General features: G+C 38.9%; 1 long non-coding RNA gene across 1 annotated transcript in view; it reads left to right on the top strand.

Moving 5' to 3' along the window:
* The first annotated feature begins 1,044 nt into the window (after positions 1 to 1,044).
* Positions 1,045 to 27,982, top strand: part of LOC141988988 (uncharacterized) — a 79,204-nt gene continuing 52,266 nt past the window's right edge. The window contains exon 1 of the long non-coding RNA XR_012639882.1: positions 1,045 to 1,085. This is a non-coding gene — a long non-coding RNA (uncharacterized LOC141988988). The remainder of the gene's footprint in view (positions 1,086 to 27,982) is intronic.

Genomic DNA, 27,982 nt, shown 5'->3' with positions numbered 1-27,982 from the left:
CAAATTCAATGGGGAAGGGAAGGATTCATTTCTACTGTTCTTAAATTATTACATTTCCTTTCATTATACTTTTTTTTTTTGTAAAAAGAGAGATCTGGATACTTGGGCACTTGACAGTGGGTTATTGTTGTAAAGTTTACCCCATTGTTTGTGAAAACAGGCTTTAATCCACTACTAACTGTAGTGCCTAAAATACATGGACTAGTTTCTGATTCCCCTTGTTCCCAACATCTTCATTTTACCTTTTTCAAGAAGAGAGCTATTCTGCAGCAACCAAAGCATTTTTCATTGGGCTAATTAAGGGTTGCAAGGTTTTTGCAGTCACCAATTTAGCTTTGAATGAGCGTTCATCTTTTTCATTGTGGCAGCTTTTGATGAATTATAAAAAAAGTTATACAAATAACAGTTGCATAAACTTTATAGTCATTATCTATACTCACAGTCTGTGGATGTATAGACAGTAAGAGTGAAATTTAGGTGTTTCTGGAAGACAAGGTACGAATGACTTAGCTAATGGAGAATCTTTGCTATATTAATAGTATTAGGACTTCTATTCTTTATAGATTTTATTCTCAAGAGAGGAGAGTTTCACACAGATCTGAGCAGGTCTGATCCTAATCACTAGAAGGAAGTAGTGACATATATACTAGGCTAATTACATTAAGAAAAACAATGCTGTCTCCGGAAAAAAAGAACACCACAAAGATCTCCGTAAACAAGACTGTACTGCATCACTGACACTTGTAAAACATGTTTCTGATCAAAGGTGACATTCACAAGGGGCACACTGACCCAGTGGGTTGTCCCCACCTGGTAGTGTTTCTAGTTTAAAGTGTCTGCTAGTGTACCTCTCACGAAGTCAGAGAAAATGATCACTTTTTTTAGCTACACAAATATGTCAGGAAGCACTGATGTGAGAGAGCTGAGGGCTTAATCATGTGACGGCATTTGTAATTTGACTGAATACATAGTCCAGCATGAATTTTAATAATGCAATATTATACATTTCTCCCTCACCCCCAGAATCTTCATTCTGTTTGCCAATAAATACCACTGGGACGTCTCTCCCAGAGAGAACGGATTAGGTAAGTCATTTAAATGCAATAAATAAAATATTTCCTAGAGGCGTTTTATTTGCTTTTGTTCCAAATCTCATGAGCTGTCAGGGGAAAGGACTTTAATTAAGTAATTCAATAAAAAAAATCCTTTTTTCATTGTAAATTGCTCATTGGCTTTTCTTCCCAAGTTAAAAGTTGCCATAGTGTGGTGGCCAATAACTCATTTTGCTCCTTTGATTTCTTGTCATACATACCTGAAAAGCATCTTGTAACTTATTCTCAGTTTGTTTCGCTTTCTGTTGATGATTGGTTCCCCTACATGTTCATTTTGTTACCTGAGCCTCAGGGCTGCTTTCTTACCTGGAAGCAGCCTGTGTTTTTTCTGATGCCTGCCCATATGGTATGCTTTACTTCTCAGTGTGGTGCCTTATTGATTTCTTCATTATATTTTTCAAGGTATTTTTAACACCACTCTTTGTAGTTGGCTGGCTGAAATAATCAGAGATTCATTCTCTTCCTTCCAGTTTATTCTCTCAAGGGGTTTTTGATGGGTGCAAAGAAGTACGTTTTGCAGGTATAAGAGAAATGACTAGCCCTAGGGGAAACTAGAGGGCACCTTGTTGCCATGCGGAATATGATAAGGAAGTTCAGGCAACAGATAATTAAGGGGGAAATAGTTGTGGGAAGGGAAAACTGTTAGGTTATCAATTCTCCACCTTTTTGGAGCCCTGGAATTTCCCCTGTGTCTGAAACTGATCCTTATGCAGAGAGTTTGTATAAGGCCTTAAACACCACTTATGTACTATTTAAGGTAGCCTAAAAACAGTTTTTGTATCATTTTAACTCTAGCCATTTAGAAAACCATACAGTTAAATCAGTGCAACCCCTAGTATGAGCAGGTATATTGATATAAATTGTACTTTTTTAAAAAAAATCAGCTATACCAATATAACCTTTTTTTTTACCAGTATAAATATGCCCTCACTGTGGGATTCAGTATCTATCCTGATCTAGTTAAATCTGTATAAAAATTGCATGTAGCCCAGCCCTAAATCTTATTGTAAAGAGTTAAGAGGGACCTAAGCGGTGCATAGGCTTGTGATGATTTTCTGCACAGAGATGAATTCACCTTGAGTGAGCTTCTAACTCTAAAGATGCTCTTTCCACTGCTGATGCACTGCTTTTTTTTTCAAAAAAAAAATTACTATATGGGTTCCCTGCCTTGAATCAAGATCCCCCGGAAGTGGTGCAAGAAGTAGTAGATCCATATCTATTCACATCATACTGCTGATGCTACAGCCACTTACTATAAACCTGTCCAGAAGCAGTATATTCAGCATTACGTACTTGCCTTCCATTTATATTAGTTAATTATTGCCTTAGTCCCAGCACCAACCTTTATTCTTATTTTCCACCTGCTTTAGCTGCATCACCCCAAGATAAGAGGCACCGGGGTCTGGGAGGGATGCGGAGCCTGAAGTGCTACAAGTGGTGGAGATTTACAGGAAGCAGGTACTGGTAGGGAAACCCTGGCCAGCAGGAGGCGCTCTGAGGCTGGAATCAAGCTAATTCCCGAATGACCAGCAGGAGGCGCCGTGCCAGTGAGTCGGCGCACTGCTACAGTGCCTCATTTTCTGGGAGCCAAAACTGAAACACCTTAAGATATTAGCACAGTCTCTATGGCACAATATTAAGACGTATTTTTGCTGAGAAGATGGGTGCTCTTCTTTTCCAGTAGTAATCAATGATATTGGTGGATAGCATGTCTTCACATAGAAGGAAATTATACTTAAAAATACCACTGGTTTATCTTCATCCTTCAGCATTTACTATACAAGTTTATCAAAGTCTTTGAGCACCTTCAGAGCTAGAATTTTGAAACATGTATAGATGCAGGCGTGTTTATAGATTACTGGAAAAACAGGAACATTTTCAGTCACTTGGCCATTGCACCCGGTGTCTGCCTCTCTTTAAATCTGAAGTACGAACAGCATTAGAATTACAAAGGGAAATACAGCATAAGGGCAACCTTTTATCTTTGATAGGTGACATGATAGAAGAACCAGCCCACATGATGTAGTATGGGATCAACGGATGGTATGACAAATGACTTTCTATGCCTTAAGTACCATTTAGATAGATAGGTTGATATACACTCATGTCCTTCAAGGCTGCAAACATTAGCCTTCCTGCCCCAGGATTTTATGATTTGAGATGAACTACTGTGACTAATGCAATATCCTTTACTATGTGCCAATAGATTCATTGCTCAATACCTCCCACCTAACTACAAAAAATTACCAAATATAATTTAGCAAATGGTGTAATTTGAGTCCTATTGTGTTTGAGATTTGGATCCGATTTACGAAATGCTGCTGAAGCTTTTATAGGACTTTCCATATGAGAAACAGTGTTCGTATATCAAACCTACCAAGGCAAAGAATCTCCTAACAAGGGATGCTTTCATGTGTCCTTAATTCACCCCATTATGTCTAAGTGTCACAGCTTATCCAATTGCAAAGTCTGTGCTGAGAGCCCTGTAATGCTTATGCCACTGGAGTGAAGGATGACAAGTTTAATCTTAATATCCTGGCTTTTGTGGCTTTAATCCAAATCCTTGTGAACTGATTCTGCACCCAGAACAAATCATAAAATGTTCCTCAAACTCTCACTAAATTGAGTGGAAGTTGCACCTGAGTAATGATTGGACATTCAACATTCATTAGAATGAGTTGCATATATTTTCTTTATTTGATTTTATGACCAATGGACCACAGCTGTAATATGTTCTGATCTGGATCTGAAATTTGGTGCTATTCAACATCCTGGTGTTTTCTACAGAGCTAGGGGCTAGTCTGAAAATCTGGATTTGATCAGAAACGAGATTGAAGTCCATCTGATTGTCATATGGTCAGAAGCTGGTTTTGATTTGGCGCTCTCTAGTTTTTAAAGGTAGCACTGTCATAAATTTGTATTTATTTTTAAAGATAGTCATGGATTTGACACGAATAATAGTGATTCTTTTGTGTATTATTAAGATTGTATAAATATGTATATGAATACAAACATGGTATAATACAGAATATGTTATACTATTAAATAATTCTACAATATAATATTGGTATTAATTAATGTTATGTTCATGTTGAATATTAATAAGGACAAGTCATTAATATTGTAGATGCTAATAGAGCTGGTTGGCAATTTTGCAACAAAAGATTTTTTTTTGTTTGTTTTGTCAGAAAATGCCTAGTTGTTGAAACTAAAACTTTTCAGAGAAACATCAGTTTTACTAAACTTTTTACAGGAAGATTTCTCAGGTCCAGGATGGAATTTCAGAAAAAAGAGAGAGCACCCACATACTTGGGGCACTCACCTGGAATCTGATACGTGAATCTGGGTCTCCCATATTCTAGGTGAGTGCCCTAGCATCTGGGCTACTGGCTATTTTCTCTATCTGTTCTTTGGAAAATTTCTGTGAGAAAGTCTTGGTTTCATTCCACATCACAGGGTGATGGAGGGGATAGGAAAAAACGTCAAAACCTCAAAGTCGTCGTCCCCCACCCCCGACCCCAAAAATGGAATTCTTGTTTTCCAACTAGCTCTAATGCTCATGTGCATAATGTCAATAGATTTCTAGGGTATACACCAAATTCAGGCTAGTACTTGAATTTCATCAGAAAACCATAGCAATAGAGCATGAGGTCCATTCTGTTTATAGGTCTCTCCTAATCCAATGACTAGCACTATGAAGGTCAGAGTCTAAGTCAGTGATTGTGGCCTACACGTTTTAGTGCATAATACGATAATCCAACGGGTATTCATAAACCTCTGCTCTGCTCAAATTTGTTGTACTCCAGGCATGAGAAATCTACATGAGTAGAGTGTGTGTTGGACCCAGCCATCCAGAATTTAGATGAATGTTGACCTGTCTTTTGTCAATGAAAATACACCAAAGATAAACTTCTTCAAAACATCAGACAAGACATTTAAAAATCAGTGTACACTAAAGCATAGTCTTATAAGGAGAAGTTGTCTTTTAATGATTGGGGCCCTGATTCAACCAAATCTGTTGAGGGGGAAAAATGGACTAAGGGTCATATGCTGCCATTGATTTCTAAGCTAAATTCCCTATATACTTCTGTGGAAGTTTCATACTAGAAGCTGTATTGTCATCATTCTAATTTTGAAAGTTTACTGTCTCACTCTTTGCTTGTGTGCATAAGTAGGCATTACCAGCTTTTCAGAACCCTGTATTTAATTTTTGCAGTATGATGCTCATAGCAGGAGGTAAGAGAGAGATGTTTGGGTAACAGAATACCCCCTTTCAGGCAGGAATGCTACTAGGAACAACAGACATTCGAGAAGATCCAGCAAGACATACAATATAAAGACAACTAGAGAGAAGGGAGAAAAGAAAAGCCAGGGAGATGTATTACATTTTTTAGCTTTTATTCACTAGAATGTTGCATGTCTAAATATTACAGTTAAATAAAGGAAAATAGTAGTGTTCACTTGTATGATTGTCTTAGTTGACGAGAAGGTGGCTGTGGGGAATGTCCCTACTCCTGCACATGTGAATTCTCTCTAATCCAATCACCATTTATTTTGTACTGCACTCCTCCCTCACCTCCTTCCAGAATTCATTTCCCTCTGTGGACACTGCTAAATCCCGCTAGTCTAGGGATGACTTATTTCTGACTCATAAAGATTCTGATGATGAACAAACATGTTTGCCTTTGATAAGCACTAGGTCAAAACAGATTCCAGCATTTTAAAAATAATTTCCCAGTGGAAAATATATTCAGGCTTCCCTGAAATGGTTTTATTCCCCTTTGGCATATGACTCAATCATTCTTTGGCTGCTCCAAATATATTGCCCGGGCTATTTTCACCTGTCGGTTTGGGCTTGGCAAGGGATCTCTGTGTGCTTTATTTAATAGGAGAATAGCAGAAAAATCAATATCCTGCAGCAGTTAACTGACATGTTATAGGTTTGGGAGAGTTTATTTTCATACCTTATTCTATACTTTAATAATTCCCCAAAGAAAGGCACTTGATAAATACTGGACATTAAACATTTTGATTCTATAGTGCTTGGTGTAAGAAAAAGGCCTTGATAAGTAGTTGCATTATTAAAAACAGTAATAGAACTCATGGGGTATTTAAGCAAATGTCTCTAATTATTATAATTTAAATTTAAAAACATTAATACCCAGTAAACCTATGATAAATAAAAGCTTTTAAGCAGGAAATAATTAACCCCCTGGAATTCCATTAGTGATGTCTGATATAGAAACACATTAAGAAGGCTAAACACCATACTGGTTGCTTGCTTAGTTCTATCCATTTACATTAAATAAATTTAATTTCACCAGCTGCTCTGCTGAAGCAACCCAAGCTTGAAGCCTTGAAGTCATCTGAACTAAGTAAGGTGATTTCTTTTAGACTAAAGAGGGGGGGAAATTGCTACATTGTTGATTTCACATATCACATGTATGCCTTTTCTTTACAATAGGTTCACTTTAATTTGATTTGGAATTCATCATAAAATAAATAGTTTAAAGAAAATGTTAGAATGGAGAGTATGTGTTCTGTTATTTGTGAAGTAAAATTGGAAGGAGCACAGAGCAACTTTCTCCTAGGATATAAAGAGAATAGAGGGGGGAAAATTTGAGGAACAGCAGTAGGCGAACAGCTTTCCATGCATTGCACAAATTCATAAAGGGCTTGATCTAAAGCCCACTGAATTCAGTGGGAGACTGAGTTCATTGGGCTTTGGATCAGGCCTAAACCATGTATTTTTTATGTTGTCATGCAGGTAAACTGAGAATGAATACTAAGTATTGCAACTCTAAGGAAAAAGCTACGGTCAGAATACTTGGAGGCCTTGAATTGGAAAACTTTCAAAAGTGACAGTAGGGTAAGAGTTAGAGGGGCATACAGATTCTATTCAGGTGGTTACAGTGAGGCTTCCCTCTATGGATCTGTGTGTGCATCACAGGCTAAGTATCTTGCACTACAGAATAGTTGCATTTAACATTAACATGTATTTTCTTTAAAATGGTAAGTGCATGCATGAACACTCTTCAGTGCTGAGTTACAGCATTTAAGTTGATTCTTTAGAGACTTTGATTGCTGAGCAAGAACAAGATTTATTTCCATATTTTATCTGGATGCTTCAATTTTCTCTTTTTTTTTAAACTTGGAATTTGAATATAGTATGGTCCGTATTACGAATTACTATTTGTGTTATGGGAGCACCCAGCGATCAGGGTCCCATTGTGCTAGGTACTGAACCAGTATATCCAATCCTGCATTCCTTCTGCCCCACTAAAACTTAAATGTCCCTTAATCAACATTTTGTCAAAGAAAGGACTGTAGAATCAGGTCCAGTAATAATATCTTACTATTCTCTACTTCAGTTGATTTACCTGGAAAATGTAGATTGCTAAACAATATGTGTAAGTTGCTTAAGTCTCTTTTTGTTGTTTTGTTTTAACTAAATGTATTTTTCTGAGCTCCAGCTGCTTGAACTGGGCTGGGAAAGCAAAGAAGAGTTTAAAGTAACCCTCCTGGTATTTTGCATCCATATTTTCCCTTCATTTGCATTGAAATTCACCCTGACTGTGACCAGAATGGAAGGAGCCAGGGTATCCTTTTTGGGCGGCACAACAAAGACACATTTTGTAGTAACTGCAATTTCATATCTATCACAAGAGCTCTCCAAAAACCGTGCATGGAAACATAAGCAATTGCTAAACTCTCATGGCAGAAACAAGTCATCCTTTGTGGCAGCTCATTAATTTGAGCCTCCATATTCTGACTGTTACCTGGATGTAAAATAAAAGTATTAATATGAGTTGGAGTCAGATGTGCTCCAACAGTACTCAACCAGTGGAGAATTTTCTAGGAACCCACTCTAGCATACTTTAAAGGAGCCTTTAGGCTACTCTAGGCCATACCATGGATAATATCTGCTCCCAGCTGGCTCCAGGATCAATTATGTGGAAAGGTGGCTTAAGACCTTCAGGAAATAGATTGTCTTTTGTATGTTTGTACAGCACAATGGGACCCCGATAGCAATTGTGGCCTTTGGATGCTACCATAATATAAATATTTACTAATATAAATAATTAGAGCCAGCTACCCTTCTCCCCTTGGGTCCTGAACTGAACATGGTTCAATTGAACTCGGTATTCTGGTTTGTTGTTCTCTTACTTTTAGAGTAACCATCATGCCAACTGAATGAATCTCTTCACTTTTTGAAAATGGAGAAACTCAAGAGAACTACAAAATAAGAAACTAGAAATTAAGGAGCAGAGTATTTTTAAAAATTATTTTTACTGGGAAGCTCTTTTTATTGTGTATTTGTATTTAATTAATGCCATCTAGCTGATGCAACAACTAAGGTAGCTAAATAATTTGTGCCAAAATAGTTTTATAATTTGCCATTAAATCTATGGACACTTAACTGCCTTTCACTGGAGATGGCTTTTTCATGAGTGTTTGTATTTGCAAAACTCAGACTGGAAATCATTACACTATCATTAGCTGCTTGCTTTTTTGTTGGGTTTAGAGGTAATTATACTTAATGCTTTGATTATTTCAATTATGATGTGTACACAGTTGAGATTTTATTTTCTACATGGTTAGGTTGGTTTTAGCCTGACACCTGGGGTGTTAAGTGTTCTGCACTCTGTAATTAGGTCCAGCTATATTCATATGTTAATGTTGAATTATTCACATCCAAGAATTCATCTAGATATTAACCCTCCCATACCCACAAATCTTTGCCCCAAACTCAAACCAAAACTTTATTTTTTGTTTTTCTTCTTATTCCTTCCAGTTTTTGAGTTCTGGGTTTCATCTGAAAATGGAATTGCTGAAATACTATGAAAATCTCTCTAAGCATCTCTCCTACTTTTGCACGAATGCCTTACAAATTCTTAAAATGTATGCACAAAATTTAAAGACCTGAACTTCAAATTTGGTTCTGAAGAGGTTTTTCTCTTTTCGTCATGTACATTTTTCTCTTTTGTCGTGTATAACCAAAACCAAAGAGTAACAAAAACAGATGGGGAAAAAAAAACCTCTCATTCTTATAAGAATTTCAGCTGAATTTGTAGAGGCAAGAGGTTTACTTTAGGAAAAGCATCTAAACTGTAAGTTATTTCTACAAATCAAAAGACAACCTAAGAAAGGTTTAAGAATCGCCCATCACTAGGAAAAGACCCTTTTCTAAATGTTTCCTCTCACCTGCCTTGTAACTTCACTGAAGAGCTGAAAACTCCTGTCAGTGTCTCTGGAATAAGCTCTAAATCTGATGATCTTCCTTCTTGGTGAACTGTACTTTAAGCTAGAGCTCACTGGTCCTTCTTTTTAAAGGAAACTGACCAAATTCTTCAGTTGCAACAACTGGCACTTGTCAGTTTTTCAGGAGCAGAAACAGCATCAATGCAATTTTGTATAAACTAATCCAAGGCAAGAAGTTGAGATTTCATTGCACCTCCTTTTACAGACTTTGTTCTTCCTTTCTGTCCAGAAGCAGCCCTTGCCATTGTAACAAGTTGGAAACATACAATACTATATTCCTTTTAGTTTCTGGATTGCTGGCAGGCCTCCAGTTGCTAGGTGAAAGACCTGATTTAAACAGAGGGAAAGCAGCTGGGAAAGAACAGACAGCAGACAAGTGAGACTTTAAGAAGAGTAAACCAGATGCTGTTACTATTTCCAGCACCGTGAGCCCTTTTGGGTTGGCAAATTATTTTGCTTAGTAGAATCACTATGAGGAATATTTCTACTCTGTTGCATTTTAAAGAGGCATTTGCTTATCCTAATTCTCTATTTTTCTTGTGAACAACAGGAGGCAAACCTGTAGGCTTTTCCCATTAAATTCCTGCTGATATGCACTTTCTCAGTATTTTTCTTGGATTAAGATTTCACAGGTGAAAAAAATTATATTTTGATTTATAGTTTACACATGAAAGGTATTTTGGCTAAGGGCCTTAGGTCTATCGTTATGAGGTGTGTTAATTCAGTGGCACACATGCATTATATTAAAGTTTTTATATTATTTTAAGGCATGTTTGAATATTTCACCCCAAAAAAGTCTGTCTCCTTTTAATAATGGTTAGATGGCACAGTGAAAAAGGAGTGCCCGCTCCTCAAGGAAATGTTTGAAGACCTGACCTGATAACAGCCCGTCCCAGGGCCATATGGAACATAAGGTCTCCAATGGTGCCCTTTCATGAGGCGTCTCTTCCAACCCTCACAAAGTGGCCACCATTGCTGGGTGATGAGACATAAGGAACAGAAAGAATGGGACCTCATCTGAAAGCACTGCAAGCAGGCAGTTGAATAGTTGAAGCACTGTGGACAGGAGCTGCAGCCACAATAACACAAGGTCCAGGGGAAAAGAGAACAGCAGACATAGAAAGATAGTAATGAGAGCCTCAATAAGGACTTGTGTTCACTAGAGAAAAAGGTGTGTTCCTACCTCCTGTTTGTTAATGTGATAATATCCTAGTGAAGACAAGGCAGTTTGTAGTCTTAATACGAGGTAAGTCCTAGGCTACCCCGTAATCTTTACCTCAACCTTCCAGTACATGGGAAAATGACAAATTCCTAGTCTTCACTAGAATTTTACCTTCTGTTGGCTAACGCACAGTACGAGCACACCTTTTCCTCTTGTGAAGATGCACTGTGGCAGGGGGGTGAGAGAAGTGGTCTAAAGGTCAGAGACGGGCCAGGTGGTCAGTGAGGGAATGCTGGGATCCTAGTGGTGGAGCAGCAGATGTTACAAAGAGAGGATTTGGATGAGGCACCTACAGCTAGCCACACATTTCCAGGGCATTCTTTCAGCAATAAAGTATTATTCAAAGTGAGTTAAGGTAAGATCATCGAACCCTTCGTATATGTCTACACTGCAATTAGACACCAGTGACTGACTCATGCAGCTGTTTAATGGCAGTGTAAAATTTGGGCTTGGGCTGGAGCTCTGGGACCCTCCCCCCGGCAGCATACTGAGCCCAAAAGTCTACACTGCAATTAAACAGCCCCTTAACCCTCACTCCATGAACCCGAGTCAGTCAGCAAAGAGCAGCCATGGGTTTTAAATTGAAATGTAGACATACCCTTGGTTTGTACTCAGGCACTCCTCCCATTGACTTCAATGATAACTTTGTCTGAGTAAAGGTGAAAAGGGAAGAATATCTGGATTTACTCCAGAGACAGCAGAAGGATCCTTATCATCCCACTTGCAAAAAATTTGCAGCATAAAAGGAAAAACGTTTCTCATTCAGTTCTAGAACTTAACTAAAGCCAAACAGTTCTTGAAATACTGAAGTTTTTGGATAACTTTTTTATTTTCTTCATCAAGTGCCATTGCACTTGCGGGTTTCAGCTGGTACCAAAGCTGAATTGTATAAAGACTTATTGTGCTATTTAGTGTTGCAACTGAGGGACAGAGAGCTCATGTAAATCCTGCTCTTCTAAGATTTCCAGAAGAGTTTGGATGCAGGTGACCTAGAGAGTTTGGCTGAGGTTCAGATCAGCATCTAAAGTTTTTGGTACTTATTTGAACTGAAGAATGACTCTGAAAGATTTGAGGTTTGACCATGACTCTGTGAAAGAAGTTGTAACAAGAAAATACAGCCAGTGACAGAAAATTGCTCTTGGCCTCTTAGCTGGGAGCAGGAATTTTAAATGGCTTGTGAAAAAGGCTTGTTATTGCTACTCAGTTTTTTAGCCATGGTACAAGAGACTGTTTCATTGCACAATAAATAAAAGAGGAAACTTAAACTGGAATTCATGACTTAGTTCTGAGCAATATAGATAACAAGATTTGAGAGGTAACGGTGGGTGAACAGTTGGAAAGAGTGAGTAATCTAATTAGGTCTGCAGTCAGGATATGGAGTGAATCATAAAAAGGGAAAATGAGAACTTTGCATTTCAGGACACAAAGTTAGTAAGAACAATGACGGTGCTGGGTATATAATAGGGGTATAGGATAAAAGAACCCAGAAGGGAGTGGAAAGTGTCTGGCAGAAATTATGGTGTATCCAAAGGTTATGCATGTCATCTAGCAATAAATATACCAGCAATAGAGACAGGGCAAAGCACATGAATATAGAAGTGCAAGTAGCACTTCCGCAGTGGCTGGTAGGGGAACCTAGGTCCCTTCTGGGCTCCAGGCCAGAGATCTTACAATCAGCAACTGAGGTCTGCACCATCTCAACCCTTGCTGCTCTTTCGCTGGGTTTCTTCCTATTCCACTCTCTGCAGGCTTTTTTCTCCACCACTCCTCAGGGTAAATCCCTTCCCTCAGGGTCAAGAGCCCAGGGCTCTGGCTTGGATTTTCTCTTCATTCCTCATTAGGCCCAGAGAGTGACTGCAGACTTCCACACTGCTGTCCCTTCTGATCTTTTCTGTATGATGATGCAGACATGACTGAAGGGTCTCTAGCTGCCACCAACTGTAATTTCTCAATTCTTAGAGGTTTATAGTCTCTCTCTCTCTGCCTTGTGTCTTTCAAGTAATGTAACAACACCTTTTTGATAATACTCCTGATGTTATTACTAAATAATAATGTCATTTTTGTTACATTAAGACATTTGAATTCCTCAAAAAGCTTTTCCCTTTCTTTATCAAAGCCCTTACATACCCATAGATGGTGATCATCATCCTCAACTCTAGGGCACAATTCAAAAAGTCATTTTCCTCTTTGTTTCATTAATCCAATTTTTTTTGCAATTCCTCTTTAAAAATTTTCTGCACTAGGCTTTTGAATTCCTGTTTACTCAAGGGTATATCTGTCAATCTCCCACTTCTTACAGCATTTTTAGCTGCTTTGTTTGCCATTTTGTTCCCTGTTATGCACTGGGATCCAAGCTAATGCTAAATGTAGCATCTCAATCAGTACTAACTCTTTTTTGGGAAATATAATTTTGTTTATTAAATCACTTCTACATACTGAGACACCTTTTTTGATCACCATAAGGCTTGAGACTGAATCCTACATGCCAACCCAACCTGGTGGGTTGTTTTAGGTTTTTTTGGACCTATCTGAATCTAGTTGACAAAACTGACTCCACTTTTCATCTATGTACTGATATACTTCATTTTTAATACCTACTGTCTCTTTTTTACCTTTTAGTTTGTAAAATAAATCTGAATCTGCATTTGGACTGTGATTTTTCCATCCATAGTTAATTTTCCCATGACTACAAATTTTGACTTCATTCACCTTTTCCTTGTATTTCAACTCCTGCATTCACATTTTTAACTCTAATAGCATGTGGAGTTCAAACAGAGGCCTAAGATAGCACACAATCAAATTCCCAACAATTTTCATGTATTTGTTTGGTACTTTCATCACTGAAGTTCCCATTAACTTTGGCCCAGAAAGTGAGGTCCTGCAGTGTCATTCTTAGTGTAACTGACATTTCACTAGAAACTATCTGGATTTTGCATAGAGGTGTTGTAATAAATGCATCATCTGGAATTCGTAGTGCCTGGGCTTGTATTAAATCTTACTTTTTAAGTTCTGATTTTGAGGCTGACCTAAGAGCTTGGCAGCCATAGTCAATAACTGCTCTGATTTAAGGCTCTGTATATCATCAGCAATGTTTTCTTAGTCACCCTCAATTAGTCCTAGGAAGAGTTTTCAGCAGGTTAATCCTTCCTGTACATTTATCTTTTGCCTAATTTAGATGATCTTCCCAAAGTAATTTAGTATCAAATATTAACCCCTAAGAATTTGAACCTTTTAACTAAATCTATTTGTTCTCCATACGATACAGTTTACATTCCTTTAACTTTTCTTTTTGTAAAGATCAGTCCTTTGATTTTAGCAATGGAGAATTTGAAACCTCATGAATTTCCCCAGTCAGAGGTCTCTCGCAACACTTCATCGATTCTCTCTTCTGCCACCTCAATATTCCTATTCCAAACCCACAGAGCACAATTGTCTGTGAATAGAGTGACATCTACCCTGGAACTTGTTTAGGAAGAACATTTATCATAATATTAAATAAGGTTGTGCTGATATTGTCTTGTGATGTACCATTTTTAATGTTGTATTGTGACAGGGTTGGGCCAGATGGCCAGATGGCTACAGGAGAGTGATAGAAGGCAGATACATTAGCCCCAGGTTAAGCAGGTCCCTTTTCCCTTGGTAAGGTAACAGGGGCAGTTCCAGAACAATCAGGAACTTGCTGGAACCAATTAAGGCAGACAGGCTAATTAGGACACCTGGAGCCAATTAAGAAGCTGCTAGAATCAATTAAGACAGGATAATCAGAGCACCTGGTTTAAAAAGGACCTCACTTCAGCCAGTGAGGGGCGTGCAAGGAGCTGAGAGTAAGAGGGCATGCTGCTGGAGGACTGAGGAGTACAAACGCTATCTAGCATTAGGAGGAAGGTCCTGTGGTGAGGATACAGAAGGTGTTGGGAGGAGGCCATGGGGAAGTAGCCCAGGGAGTTGTAGCTGTCACACAGGTGTTACATGAAACACTGTAGACAGCTGTCATCCACCGGGCCCTGGGCTGGAACCCAGAGTAGAGGGCGGGCCCGGGCTCCCCCCAACTCCCTATTGGATACAGAAGGAGTTGACCTGGACTGTGGGTCCCACCAGAGGGGAAGGTCCCTGGCCTGTCCCCCGACCCACTCAGTGGACCAGCAGAGACTGTGGGGATTGTTCTCCTTCCTTTTCCCCAAGCTGGCCAGTGATGAGGTTAGCTGAGTGAACGGCAGGTTTGAGCCACTAGCAAAAGTGGCCAAACTGAGGGCTGCTGTGAATCTCTGAGGCAAGCAAATGTGCCAATAAGTGCAGGAACCACCCAGGCAGAGGAGGAACTTTGTCACAGTATATATTCAACATAACTTTCCTAACTCTGACCTGCATGGTCCTTTTACTCAAAAATTCTCAAATCCACTCATACATTCTTCCCCTTATGCCTAGTGCATCTACTTTGTACAATAAGGTTTCCATTCATAGCATGCCATATGTCTTTTCAATATCTAGTTAGACAGCTATCATGAAACCCCTGTGCCTCACACTCTTTTGTGTTTCATTTTTTAATTTAACATTGTGATCAGTGGTGCATCTTCCTCTCCAAAATTACTCTACCTTACCTATAATGCCATTGGTTGCCTATCTGGAAAACAATCTTTCATTCACCTTTCTCCCCACAATTTTACCCAGACAGAATGTAAGGACAATTGGTCTGCAGGCATCCATGTTTATGAATAGTTTACCTGGTTTTCATATTGGAATTACTACTGCATGTTTCCACCTTGCCAGTATCACTCCTCTTTCCCATATAGTGTTACATAATTCTAGAGAACCTCAGACTGCTTTCAGAGATATATTTAAACATTATGTTGAATATATTATCTTTATCTGGAGAAGTATTCTTGAATTTCTTGTCAATAGCAATAGCTTTCTCAAGCTCCCAGATACAAACCCATTCATTCAGTATAATGTCTTCATGTTCACCTCAACTACATTAGGTCATGACTCTCAATACATTTTCTTTTAATCTGGTGGAAAACTTCCCTTTGACTTTCATCATTACTCCTCAAAAAGTTTCTGCCAAAACTTCTGCTTTCTCATTATCAGAACTTCTAACTATGTTGTCAGTTCCCATAAGACCTGGCATGTGGCTACTACTCAGTTTGAATTCCATTCGTTCTTCTAATTTGCCTGTATATTTCTGATATCTTTATCTGCCCACAGTACTTTCTCAAACTCTGATTTTTTTTAAAAAATAATTCTTTGTGCTATTGCCTTATTTCCTTAATAGTCATTGGCATCCTTTCGTGTACAAGAGTGGTGGGAATTGCAGCCTATGATGTAAATGGTTTGCAATGTGTCATGTGACTGAATAGTCCAATCTGAGATTTGCATGATCTTTGGCAGTTATTGCAAATGTATGTATATTGGTTGGGAGCTGCTTGCTGCCTACGGGCTCTTTTCTCTTCAAGCTTTAAGAGCCAGCTCCTGTCATGAACTTTGATATTGTAATAGAGATGATAGCGCCACTTGTTACAATCACTTGTAGCTGGTTCCAAATGTATTGACGGCTATCCTTCCTTTGGGCCAAACCAGTGAAGTTGAGAGGAGGGTGCTGACACATGGGCAAAAGCAGTGCTTCATATCAACCATCCAGGCTACTGCAGCCACATCCACATGGACAGAACACTCCATGCTTGCTGGCATACTCATTAGATCTTCATTATGCATTGTATTTTTTGCTTTTTCCTTTTATTCCTCCATTCCTTTCTTTAACTGCCATTTTATTTTTCTTATTCCCTCAGGGAAATTAGTTTTTAGTTTGGGGTTACTTCAATATCCTAGATATGGGTACAGTAGCTACTCTATTAATCCTTTTATTACATTATTATCGAAATTCTCTGATCACTTACCCAATGATTATTCACAAATTCAATCCATTTACTTGTTAATAACTTGCAGTTTTTTTTTAAATTCCAGGTGGGTAACTTTCAACCTTACTTTGCCCTAGAAAAGTAATTAATACAGGGAACTGATCATTCCCCATTCCTTCTTCCTTATATATTTCCCAGTTTCATTTACTTGCAATATTTGCTGTTATAATTCCTAGGTCTAAGCAGGAAAAACTAACATTGGCTGCATTAAATCTCATTGGGTGTCATTGTTTAAAACCATTAGATTCATCAATGAGCTTTTCTAAGCATGTACCATTATCATCAGTAGTCTTACTTCCCTACAATTTACTATGACTATTTAGGTCACATCATTTAATACATGGTCTTTTAGCATTCTTTATTTACTGTAGCTCCAAACTTTTTAATTTCCTGCATGAGTTATAGATATTATAACTCCTTAAAGAAATATTTCTTTTCTGCATAGGGATCTCAACAGCATTACATTCTAGGCTTACTTCTTCATTCTCTACTGGTATGTAGTTTAATCGTTCCCTTTTGAAAATAAAACACCTTCTCCTCCAACCCCTCAGACAGAGACAAACACCTACAAGATCTCCATCAAGCATTCTTACAACTACAATACCCACCTGCTGAAGTGAAGAAACAGATTGACAGAGCCAGAAAAGTACCCAGAAGTCACCTACTACAGGACAGGCCTAACAAAGAAAATAACACCACTAGCCATCATTTTCAGCCCCCAACTAAAACCTCTCCAACGCATTATCAAGGATCTACAACCTATCCTGAAGGACGACCCATCACTCTCACAAATCTTGGGAGAAAGGCCAGTCCTTGCCTACAGACAGCCCCCCAACCTGAAGCAAATACTCACCAGCAACCACACAACAGACCCACTAACCCAGGAACCTATCCTTGTAACAAAGCCCGTTGCCAACTGTGCCCACATATCTATTCAGGGGACACCATCACAGGGCCTAATCACATCAGCCACACTATCAGAGGCTCATTCACCTGCACATCTACCAATGTGATATATGCCATCATGTGCCAGCAATGCCCCTCTGCCATGTACATTGGTCAAACTGGGCAGTCTCTACGTAAAAGAATAAATGGACACAAATCAGATGTCAAGAATTATAACATTCATAAAGCAGTCGGAGAACACTTCAATCTCTCTGGTCACTCGATTTCTGATATCAAAGTGAGTATCCATCAACAAAAAAAATTTGAAAACAGACTCCAAGGAGAGACTGCCGAATTGGAATTAATTTGCAAATTGGATACAATTAACTTAGGCTTGAATAGAGACTGGGAGTGGTTGAGTCATTATACTAAGTGAAACTATTTCCCCTTGTTTATTACCCCCCCCCCACTGTTCCTCAGATGTTCTTGTTAACTCCTGGAAATGTGCTGGAAATGGCCCACCTTGATTATCACTTCAAAAAGGTTTTCTCTCCCCCACCCCACTCTCCTGCTTGTAATAGCTCATCTTAAGTGATCACTCTCCTTACAATGTATATTTTTTCATGGTCTGTGTGTATATATAAAATCTGCTCACTGTACTTTCCACTTTATGCATCCGATGAAGTGAGCTGTAGCTCACGAAAGCTTATGCTCAAATAAATTGGTTAGTCTCTAAGGTGCCACAAGTACTCCTTTTCTTTTTGAGAATACAGACTAACATGGCTGCTACTCTGAAACGTGTCCTTTCTATGTAATTTTCCTAGGAATGCTCTCACTGCCATTTACCACATGTCCTTTTCCCTTTCAAACCTTTCCTACATGCCTATATCTTAGGCACTTATAACACCTTAGGGGAGGGAGGATATATGGGCTTGGTTCTGAATATGTGAAACCCTAGCATTTTTTCTCAGGTAGAGTCCCTTCTTTAAATGTAATCAGTGCAGCTGTTACTGGCTTGCTTTCTTCTCATTTATTAATTAGCCACGTACTTACTAAATACTTTATCTTCTCCTATGTTTTTTTGCTTATCTCATCATTGGTTCATTCTAATGGCACTTTATATATTACCCCCTTCATTTTCATCCAATACTTTAGTAGCTGGCATAATATTTTAGCATTCCCCAGCATTTTAATTTTTAGCAGTTTATCAGTTTGCTCTTTGTTTTTACATTCAACTAAAAGACCATCTTTCACCCTTCTGACTTTTACAATATCCTCTATGCTTTTTTAAATCCAGTCAGCTACTTTCACAGGATTAATATCACCTAATCTTATTTCTTTGGTTAGGGATCTTGCAATAACAACATGTTGGTTTATTTCCTTCCGGGGCTTTGGGTGTGGGTTTGTTTGTTTGGTTTTTGCTGATATGATCAACATCTGATTCTGCTTCTACTCCCGTCCTACTTTGTATCCATTCTCCTTCTTTAATAGACTCTTCTTCGAGGTTTTCAGCGTGACTTCATTTGGTGTCAGATAATCTCCCAGCCCAGTCCTCACCTGTTCACATTTTCTGGCTTTATAAAAACCCTCACTTACACCTGCCAAGATGGGCTCCAATCCTTCTTCAATTAGTGTTTGTCAGTCAAGCCTAAGGCTCCCCCAGTTGCAGACTACCAGTTTAGTTAGCCCTTTCTGAGCCATCTTAGTCTCTTCACAGGTGGTGTGGGGGGGGGGGGGGGGAAATCCCATTACCGGGGTCTAATCCAGTAGGTATGCTCAGAGTTCACCTACCAGATTGGGTCCTACACAAAATAACAGAGGAGAGGGGGTAGTAGTGGGACCAGAAGGTTAAAATGATGGTATTTCCAAGTGGTTAGGGCACTCTCTGGGACTATTTTAAGTGGAACAGTTTCAAAAGGAGAGATTGGGAACCTATCCCAGAGTATTCCATACTCCAGTGGTTGGGGTACTCACCTAGGAGAAGAGAAGCCTGGGTTGTTCAAGTCTTTTTCTAACTCACAGTGGGGTCTTGAACCCTGGTTTCCCATATTCTGGGCGATGGCTTCAACTGTAGGATTCTGGGGTAAAAATGACTACCATCACTTCCTCCATTTTTAGCCTGCAAACACTGATCTGGCTTAGATGCCAATGTCCAGGAGAGGATTCATGTTTAGCTGTGTCGGGTAGCCTTATACCACAAAAGTCCCAGTGGTTTCAATGGCGCTATTTTATAGTAAGGTACTCATAAGTATATCAGATTTCAGAGTAGCAGCCGTGTTAGTCTGTATCAGAATGTGAGCCTAGTTAAAAAGTGTCATGGGGGTCAGTAAAAGATAGTGGAGGGTAATTTAGCTCCATCACATGTTTGTGCTGTTTGCAACTCTACTGTAATCTTATGCAATAAATGTATTTTATAATCTGTCAACTGTTTTACCATAATTACAACTTCTCTGTTTTCTCCCTATGTAGAAAGAAGTTTCTTTTAAAATTTTTTTAACATTTCCCATGAGCTCTAATTAACTGGTGAAACTATTTGCTTGATTTCCCTTTATTAAATATACGGAATAGTCAGCTGTTTTGGGAATAAAGCAAAATTCTATAATTAGGAACGTATGCTAGTTCCCCTGTCCACTGTTTCCGTTTGTGCTTGGTGTGTTTTATTTTTGTTTTGTTTTTTAAATACTGGAGGTAAACATTCAGGATGTATAAATAATGCTTGGAGACAAAGCATTTTCCAGATATTTTGCAAGGCTGTTTTATTTGTTTTGAATGCCATATGTATTTCCTTTTGAATTAATTATAAAACTAAAGAAATGAAATATTAATTTGTAATTAGGATTTGCACTCATACAGTGATGGCTCCACATGATAGTACTTTAGAAATATTCTACTTTTCAATTATCAGAGCCAACTGCTCTCCTTTGATTTACAATAGTCAGTTTCCCTAAGTAACCATTTTTTGCCTTGCCAACAAACATGAAACACAACATCCAGCTGAGCAGAAGGTGCTCAGAATGTATTCTTACTTTTTTATATTAATGTGTGTGCATTTTGAGTCCTATTCCTACACAAATATGATATTATAATGTATTATTTATCTTCTAGTAGTGTCAGCCCCTGAATAGAATGGGGCTCTGTTGGGCGAGACACTGGAGATTGATAGTCACATAAGAAATGCATTGTGGCATCTCTTACCCAGATGGTCTGTTTCTTCATAGTGCTTTATTTTTTAAAATTCATGACAGAGGGCACTAGTATTTAGGGAAGCTAGGCATAGGGAAGGGAATGTTGTTACCAAACTGGAACCTTATTCAAAATTTCACAAATTTAAAAAACTTTTTTTTCTTCCCTTCATTTTCACCCGCCTTTGCACATCTGAAGAAAGCATACTTGGACAGTCACGTCTGGCAAGGGGAATCTAGGGAGTGGAGAAGCAGAAGAGTACAAATAGAGCAAAGACTTCAGAGGCACCCCCAGAGGCTGCTGGCTATACAAAGCAGCAACTGGGTCCTGTCAGAGACAGAAGCTATTGCTGTGTGTGGTGAAGCAGGTGAATCCCAGCTGGTGGGCTTGATTGGGATCGTGATTTAGGAGTGGGCTGAGAGCTGCTGCAGAGCTGGCTCTACCATAGAGAGGTTTCACTGTGCTGGAAGGGCTGCACGTGCACTCCCTAGATTCCCCTTGCCTTACCTCACTGTGGATTCATGGGGCTTTGGACCTGAGGCTTGGAGCATCTCTCCTTCAAGACATTCAGTTCCAAAATATATCTGCATGATTCAGCTCTGGACATATGTACACATTAATAAAAGAAGAGAAGGATGAGTGTGAGAAGGCTTTTTTTTTTTTTGGTCTCTGCAAAATCTGGTGCTCTGGTGCCTCTCCATGTGTGGCTACACTGCCTTCCCCCTACTACATTAACAAAAGATGGTATAATTACCTTTGTAAGTGATTAAAAATAATGCTGGACTGAGAGGTTTTGCTAATTCTTTTTCAACAGAGTGAGGAAAGCATGCTATTCATTTCCAAGCCTAGCACGATTGCTCTCAGTGAGTGTGCTAGAGGGTGTGTGCATCAAAGAATAAAAGCATCAATACCAGTTTCAGAAATGCAGTTGCCACTTGAAAGCTAGTCTGTGAATAGCTGCAGGTGCAGAATTAGCCTAATTTTTCTCTCTTTCATGTAAAGGGGATCACAAAACTGTGGGGTTCTTCTACCATTATCAGAAGGCTTTGATCAGAATCAGCTCTCATTTGAAACCCCTGGAAGCCAAAGTTAAGAGAAAGGCAGGCAGACTAGTGTATCAGAAAAAAATCTGTTCAGGACTGATTCTGCCATGTTTATTCACACTAAGCACATTGTGAGCCATCCCACTGAAGTCAATGGGCTAGATTGTGCCATTAAGACACGGACCGTACGGAGGGGTGGTGTGGTATTACACTGCCTGAAGGGAAGCACCAGGAGGCATTCTACCATAGTTGAACTTCCCAAGCTTTTATATCTTGGGTCTGTATAAAATCTCCAGTAATCCATACATATTGGCATATACTTTCATTCTGATGTGTGGGTATTTGTATTTATAGCCCTCTTCCCTCAAATCCCCATGCACAAAGGTGAAAATAAATATCTTTCCTTTCCACTGTCAGGATTGTGAGAAGATAGGGCCATTAGGATCTCAGAGTGCATTGTCAATAATATTGTGCTCTAAGTGTTGTCTGGGAATATGTTACAAAGATCTATTTATAAGCAATCTCTGAATAGCTAAGGGAATGGCACAAAGCAGGCAAAGCAATAATGGCTTTGGATATTGGTTAAATACTAGAGCAAAGCTGAGACATCTGATAGCTGCAAAAGCTGTTTATTGCTAGATGTGTTCCAATGCAATGAACATTACTCCTGTTATATAAAAAGATAAAGCAACACAATGAGCTCTAACATAAACCTATATATATATAGTTCTCTTCCCCCAAGAAGGTTTGCAAGTGTTGTGCTGCTACTTTCTCAGGCTTCTCAATGACTTTATTTTGGGAGCATGGGAAGGATGAATGACTGAGCTTGGGTCCCTCTGTGCTGTACAGACTTAAGCACTGATCCAGCAGTTGGATCTGGGCAGGGTGATCTGGAGTGTCTAATTGCAGGATTGAGACCTCAGAGATGGTCCCAGCCCCAAAGAACAGTAAAGCTTAAATTAACACATAGAAAATACAGATCACAAAACACAACACAAATCCACCACAAACACACTGAGAGTGCAAGTTTGAACAGGAGGAGGAGGAGGAGCCATGGAGAGATCATAATAGAAAAGCTCCATGTGAGAAATTTATTTTAAGGAGAGGTTTAAAGGACAAGAAGAGATAGAACTTGTGCATAGGAAGGGAGACAATATTTCGGACAGATCTCATAGGCTTAAATTTTCAAAATAGAATTGTAGTAGTGTGCACAAACAAATGTGGGTATAATGACCACATAATATGTAACTAATGATTTCTGCATGGAATTGTGATAATTGCACATACAGTTTAGTCACAGGATTTTCTGAAATTGTCATCTATACTGCCTATTGCTCAAATTTTCTGAGCTGTGATTGATTGAAATTCGTGTTTTGTCATATAACAAAATAATATTGACAGTAACCCTGAAAAGAATGTACAGTGTATTGAGAGAGATACTGGGCAAACCATTCAGAGTGAACACTTGATCAGTACACTTTTCCTTCATTCTGTTCAGGAATAAAATTTGATTCTTTTCAAATTGGCTTGTTAATATGAACTTTCAAACAAATTTCTACCTATGGGTTGCCCGTGAACTATGCTCTTTATTCATAATTATCCCTGTGTGATTGGTTCTTAGTGACATGTATTGTTCTTTTCCTCTGATTGGATCACTGTAGATGTAATAAAGAGTGGGAACGCAAGGGTAGGCTATTGGGCCTTTGATTCTTCCAGGGAGAGGATGAAAGTAGGAGGAGTTTGAGCAGCAGGATTAGGGTATCTGTGGGACATTTTTAGTTTGCTTCCTGTCTGGGCTATTTCAGTAAAGGCTAGTGAGAGAAATCACTTCTAGAAGTAGGGAAGGATAATTACTGACCTCAAAATTAATTTTCCATTTTCTTTTTTATGAACAACATTTCATTTCTCCAAGCTTTATGAAAAGCAAAGACAAAAGTAGTTGGGAATGCAGTAAATCCAAATTTATTTGTCTAAATATTTGCAAATATATTCCCCCATTATATGCCTCACTTCTGTTTATAGCACAAAATAATACATAGTGTCACTCCAATATCATTTTGATTTACTTTGAAGAGAATCTTCTGCCTCTTGGTAGGATGGCTTCTGCATTAGAAAAGAGCAAGATATTTTGGGGGGCTTCTCCCTACCCTGCTGCTCATTCCCCATGGAAATCATAATTATTTCCACAGACACCAATGGTGATGTTCCAAACAGAAGAACATGAATTTGGGTGGGGAATTAGCATCAGCAGCAGATGAAACTAAGTAAATAAACACTATTTAGATTGTAATGTCTTCGGGATGGAGGACCAAGTGTTTTGTAGTGTGTTTGTACAATGCTTCGACCAATGGGGCACTCATCTTGATTGGTGGTCTCTAAGTGCTACTGAAAAAGCAGAACCTTATTGTAGGCCAGGACCACAACTTAAGCTACTAACATCCCAAATATTGAGTGTTGAGATCTGACCCAGAATATGGATCTGAATTTTGTTGCTCAGACACATCTCTTCTATATAGATGGTTGGTTTCTCATAAGCTGTTGCAGCTGGTAATGATTGCTTCCTTCATTACAAATGGATTAGGTGTGTTCAGTCAGCTTAATTTTAATGAAATACGCAGTATTTTTAGGAGACAGGAAGTGCGTATGTAGTTGTTATTTGGTCAGTTACAACTGTTTCATAGAATTAACTACTGTGCATAGAGATTTAGAAGAGAGCAAGCCACTTACAGTGAAATACTAACTCTAAATGGAAGATTAAGGCATTTATAGAAGTTGGTTTTGTAAGTTGAAACACAACTGTTAACCTTGTTCTTTCAAAACTCAGGGATGTTGCTGCAGCCCTGCCTGTACTGGACATAAATCCCAATCAAAGGATTTCAATAATCCCTCCCTCATGCCTCAGGAGCAAAGACTTTTCACAGCATTCTCAGATGGGATACTTCTGTTGTTATGCATTAGATTAGTTGATTGTATAATATATGCCTAAATGGCTTGCTTTGTTTTGATCTTTACTCTTTGTCTTCTTAACAGATTCTGCCAGAAATTTTCACCTTTTTCACATTTTTGTCTGTTAGCTTGTAGTGGTTGTCACATCTCTTTAGTTTTAAGGGCTGTTTGGGAGAATGGAACAAGGCAGCTATTGTTACATTTCATACCAACCCAATTTGGAATTTGATTATGAACAACTATACTATTTGGATCAGCATCGTGATAGAGGAAGGATGTGAGTTAGGATGGGGCATTGGGGAAGAAAGGCAAAAATGGTCCACAAAGTGATTGTGTGATTTTGTTACATTGATTATATTTAGCGCGCTGTGTCCTCTGTAGAAATGAGCCAATAGTTTGCAATGAATAATTTATTTTACTAATTTGGCCTCTTTTTGTGTCTGCGAAATATCTGCAAGCAGACTACAGCATCCTCAAACTTCCATTTTTTATTGTATCCACTTTTCAAATAGATTTAGTCTATGACTTGCTTGTGGGTATTTTGATATTTGAGCTTTGTTGCTTAGTTGTGATCTATTAAATAAGTCGTATTGTATTGTTTTGGTTCCCTCACTGGATGAGCACACATACTTTTCCAGCACAAATGCTTGTCTATGCAAATTTAAAATTTGGTTTCTGCAAATTCTGCAGTATATGACTTTGAAATTCACTTTCCATCAACATTTCTTTGAGTGAAACTCATGTCCCTGAATATATCTGGAAAGTGAACACAACCTAAATGGATATATAGCTCTGTGGAGGATAGACTGAAAGAAAGGACTAGATTGCACAGTTACCTTGAGCCTTGAGTAAGGACAGCACATAGGTGTGCTGCCTCAGAAGCAGACCAGGGATCCCTTGTGACTCAGAGAATCACAATTCAGTCCCTTCTCCTCTTCACCTCAGGGGTGAAATAAATGGTGCCAGCCCTATATTTGCTCATCTCTGCTTGTCTGTGTATTGGCTCCGCCCACTCCTGTCTGCCCACTCCTTACCCACCTGCACAGGACTGGAAGAAGGGCCCTGTACGGGCTATTCTCTCTCTCTCTCTCTCTCTCTCTCTCTCTCTCCTGCACACAAGCCTGCAGTATGGGAGATAGATGCAGGGAACTAAGGGGGCACCTTATGCATCCTCACTTCTCTACACAGGCATGTAACGTGGCTCATGATTGAGCCAAAAGCAAATCACTGAAAAATGAGAATGAGTACTTGTTGAAAATATTTTGCAGTATTCACTTAATTGTAGTCTGCTCTGGCTTGCAGCCATTAAAAAGATATTGTAGAACCTCAAAGTTATGAACACCAGAATTACAAACTGACCAGTCAACCACACACCTCATTTGGAACTGGAAGTACGCAATCAGGCAGCAGCAACGCACATGCACACATGCACGTGCACACAGACACACACAACTGTTAAATTATTAAAAATAAATTATTAAAATATAACATGAAAGTTTTACAAAGATATTTGACAAGGTAAAGAAACTGTTTCTGTGCTTGTTTCTTTTAAATTAAGATGGTTAAAAGCAGCATTTTCCTTCTGCATAGTAAAGTTTCAAAGCTATATTAAAACAAACAACCTCCATTCCTGAGGTGTTCATAACTCTGAGGTTCAATTGTACTTAATTTGACTATCTACACCAGGCCACTCCAAATATTCTGTTAATGGTTATGATCCCCAACTACCAGTCTCAAACTCTTCGGAATCCATATAAATAATCAATCAATTCTTACACGTGAAGGAGTAAAGCAAAAAGTGTTTTTTATTATGCAGTAATATTTCCCTCAAACTGGTGTTATTTATAAGCAAATTAGCTCCCCCCAAAATAGCTGAAAACTTGTCCTCATACATTATGCCTGTTGATTATCTGGAACCCTGCCCCTTCAACCCCAGACAGAATCTTTCTTTTGACTTCATCTGTATGAAAATAAATAAAGTGGAGTAACAGCCATCAGGATAAAACACAGTTGGACAAAGTGCCCACCAATCCAGAAAAGATGTAGTCACAAGGTTAAGAAGCAACATAATGATGTAGCTATACAAACTGAGCTTAATAACTAATCAGAGCCAACACTCATCAGTTAAATAATGGAACTGGAAAGATGTGTACTTTGGGTCTTCCTCCACTGAAGTGAACAAAATTCTTTCCATTGACTTGAATGGGAGTTGGACTTGACCCCTGATGAGGCAACTTTAAAGTGAGAAATGATTAGTGAGAAAGAATTAGTGAGACCCATGATATTGAATCGGAACATACAAGTGAATGAGAATGGACACAGGGATGGACTTTAAATCACAGGCTGAGACTTTATTAAACTTGACACTGGAGAGGGGTAGTATCTAGCCCGTTTCCTCATATCAGGAGGTGAACAGTTTACATGACTTCTGTTAGCCCACAACTCAGGGTAGACTCTCTGCTGCCTAATCCAAAGATTCAGCTTACTCTGCTGAATTCTCACTTCCTTCTCCCCCATCCCCCACCATGAAGGTGGTGAAAATACTAACTAGGGACCTCAATCTGCAAAGACTTCAGGTTCCTTTTTTCGCATAGGCCCAAGGTTTGTCACCAAAATCCCAGTTCTCTTATTGCTGAGCGCTGGACCTTTTGGCATTTTATCTGCACTGGACACCAGCTGCAAGTTGTGAGAAACTAAACATTCATACAATTCCCAACATTAACATTTTAAATCCTATTCCTACTTAACCTAACTGTCTCTATGATGCTATGAAGAAGGTGAAAAAATTGGCCCTGTTGGGAAAAATTTCTTCCTGACTGCTAAACAGGTGATCAGTCAGAGCCACCGCAACCTGAGAACAGTTTCTACACTATAGAAAGGGAGGGTGGGTTCAGCTAAAATGGGGCAAGAGACTCAAACCCCTCCAGGAAAGTGTTTGAAAGAGTGTGGGGAGAAAGAAGATGGTTGGCTCCTCTTGCTCTTTCTGGCTGGCCAATGGAGAAAGAAGGGATGACCCTGTTTACTTGCCCCATTTCATTCTGAAGCTATCTGGCACCTTAGAGATGGAATAAAGTCTCCAACCTGTTTAAACCAGCTGAGTGGCATTATAACAATCCTGGGGTACTGTAGACAGTTTGGAGATACAAACATTTCTTAAGAGCCACATTCACTTTACTAATGTCAAGCAGCCTCTTAGACTGCGAGTAGCCCCACCACAATCAACATGCGTAAGAGTGGCAGAATTTGCCCCTAACGATTACTAAGAATTTTGTCTTTTCTTTCAGACTCATAAAATTAAAAAAAAAATTAGGTTGGAACTGAACCAATAACTTTTCTAATTATTACTCAGATTAACTACCAATGAAACAAAGGCATGATTACATGCAAAGGCATGCTTAGTATGCAAAGGAATAATTT

This window comes from Natator depressus, chromosome 6, assembly GCF_965152275.1.
Source record: "Natator depressus isolate rNatDep1 chromosome 6, rNatDep2.hap1, whole genome shotgun sequence".
Taxonomy (NCBI): domain Eukaryota; kingdom Metazoa; phylum Chordata; order Testudines; family Cheloniidae; genus Natator; species Natator depressus.
This window is presented reverse-complemented; position numbering and strand designations above follow the sequence as displayed.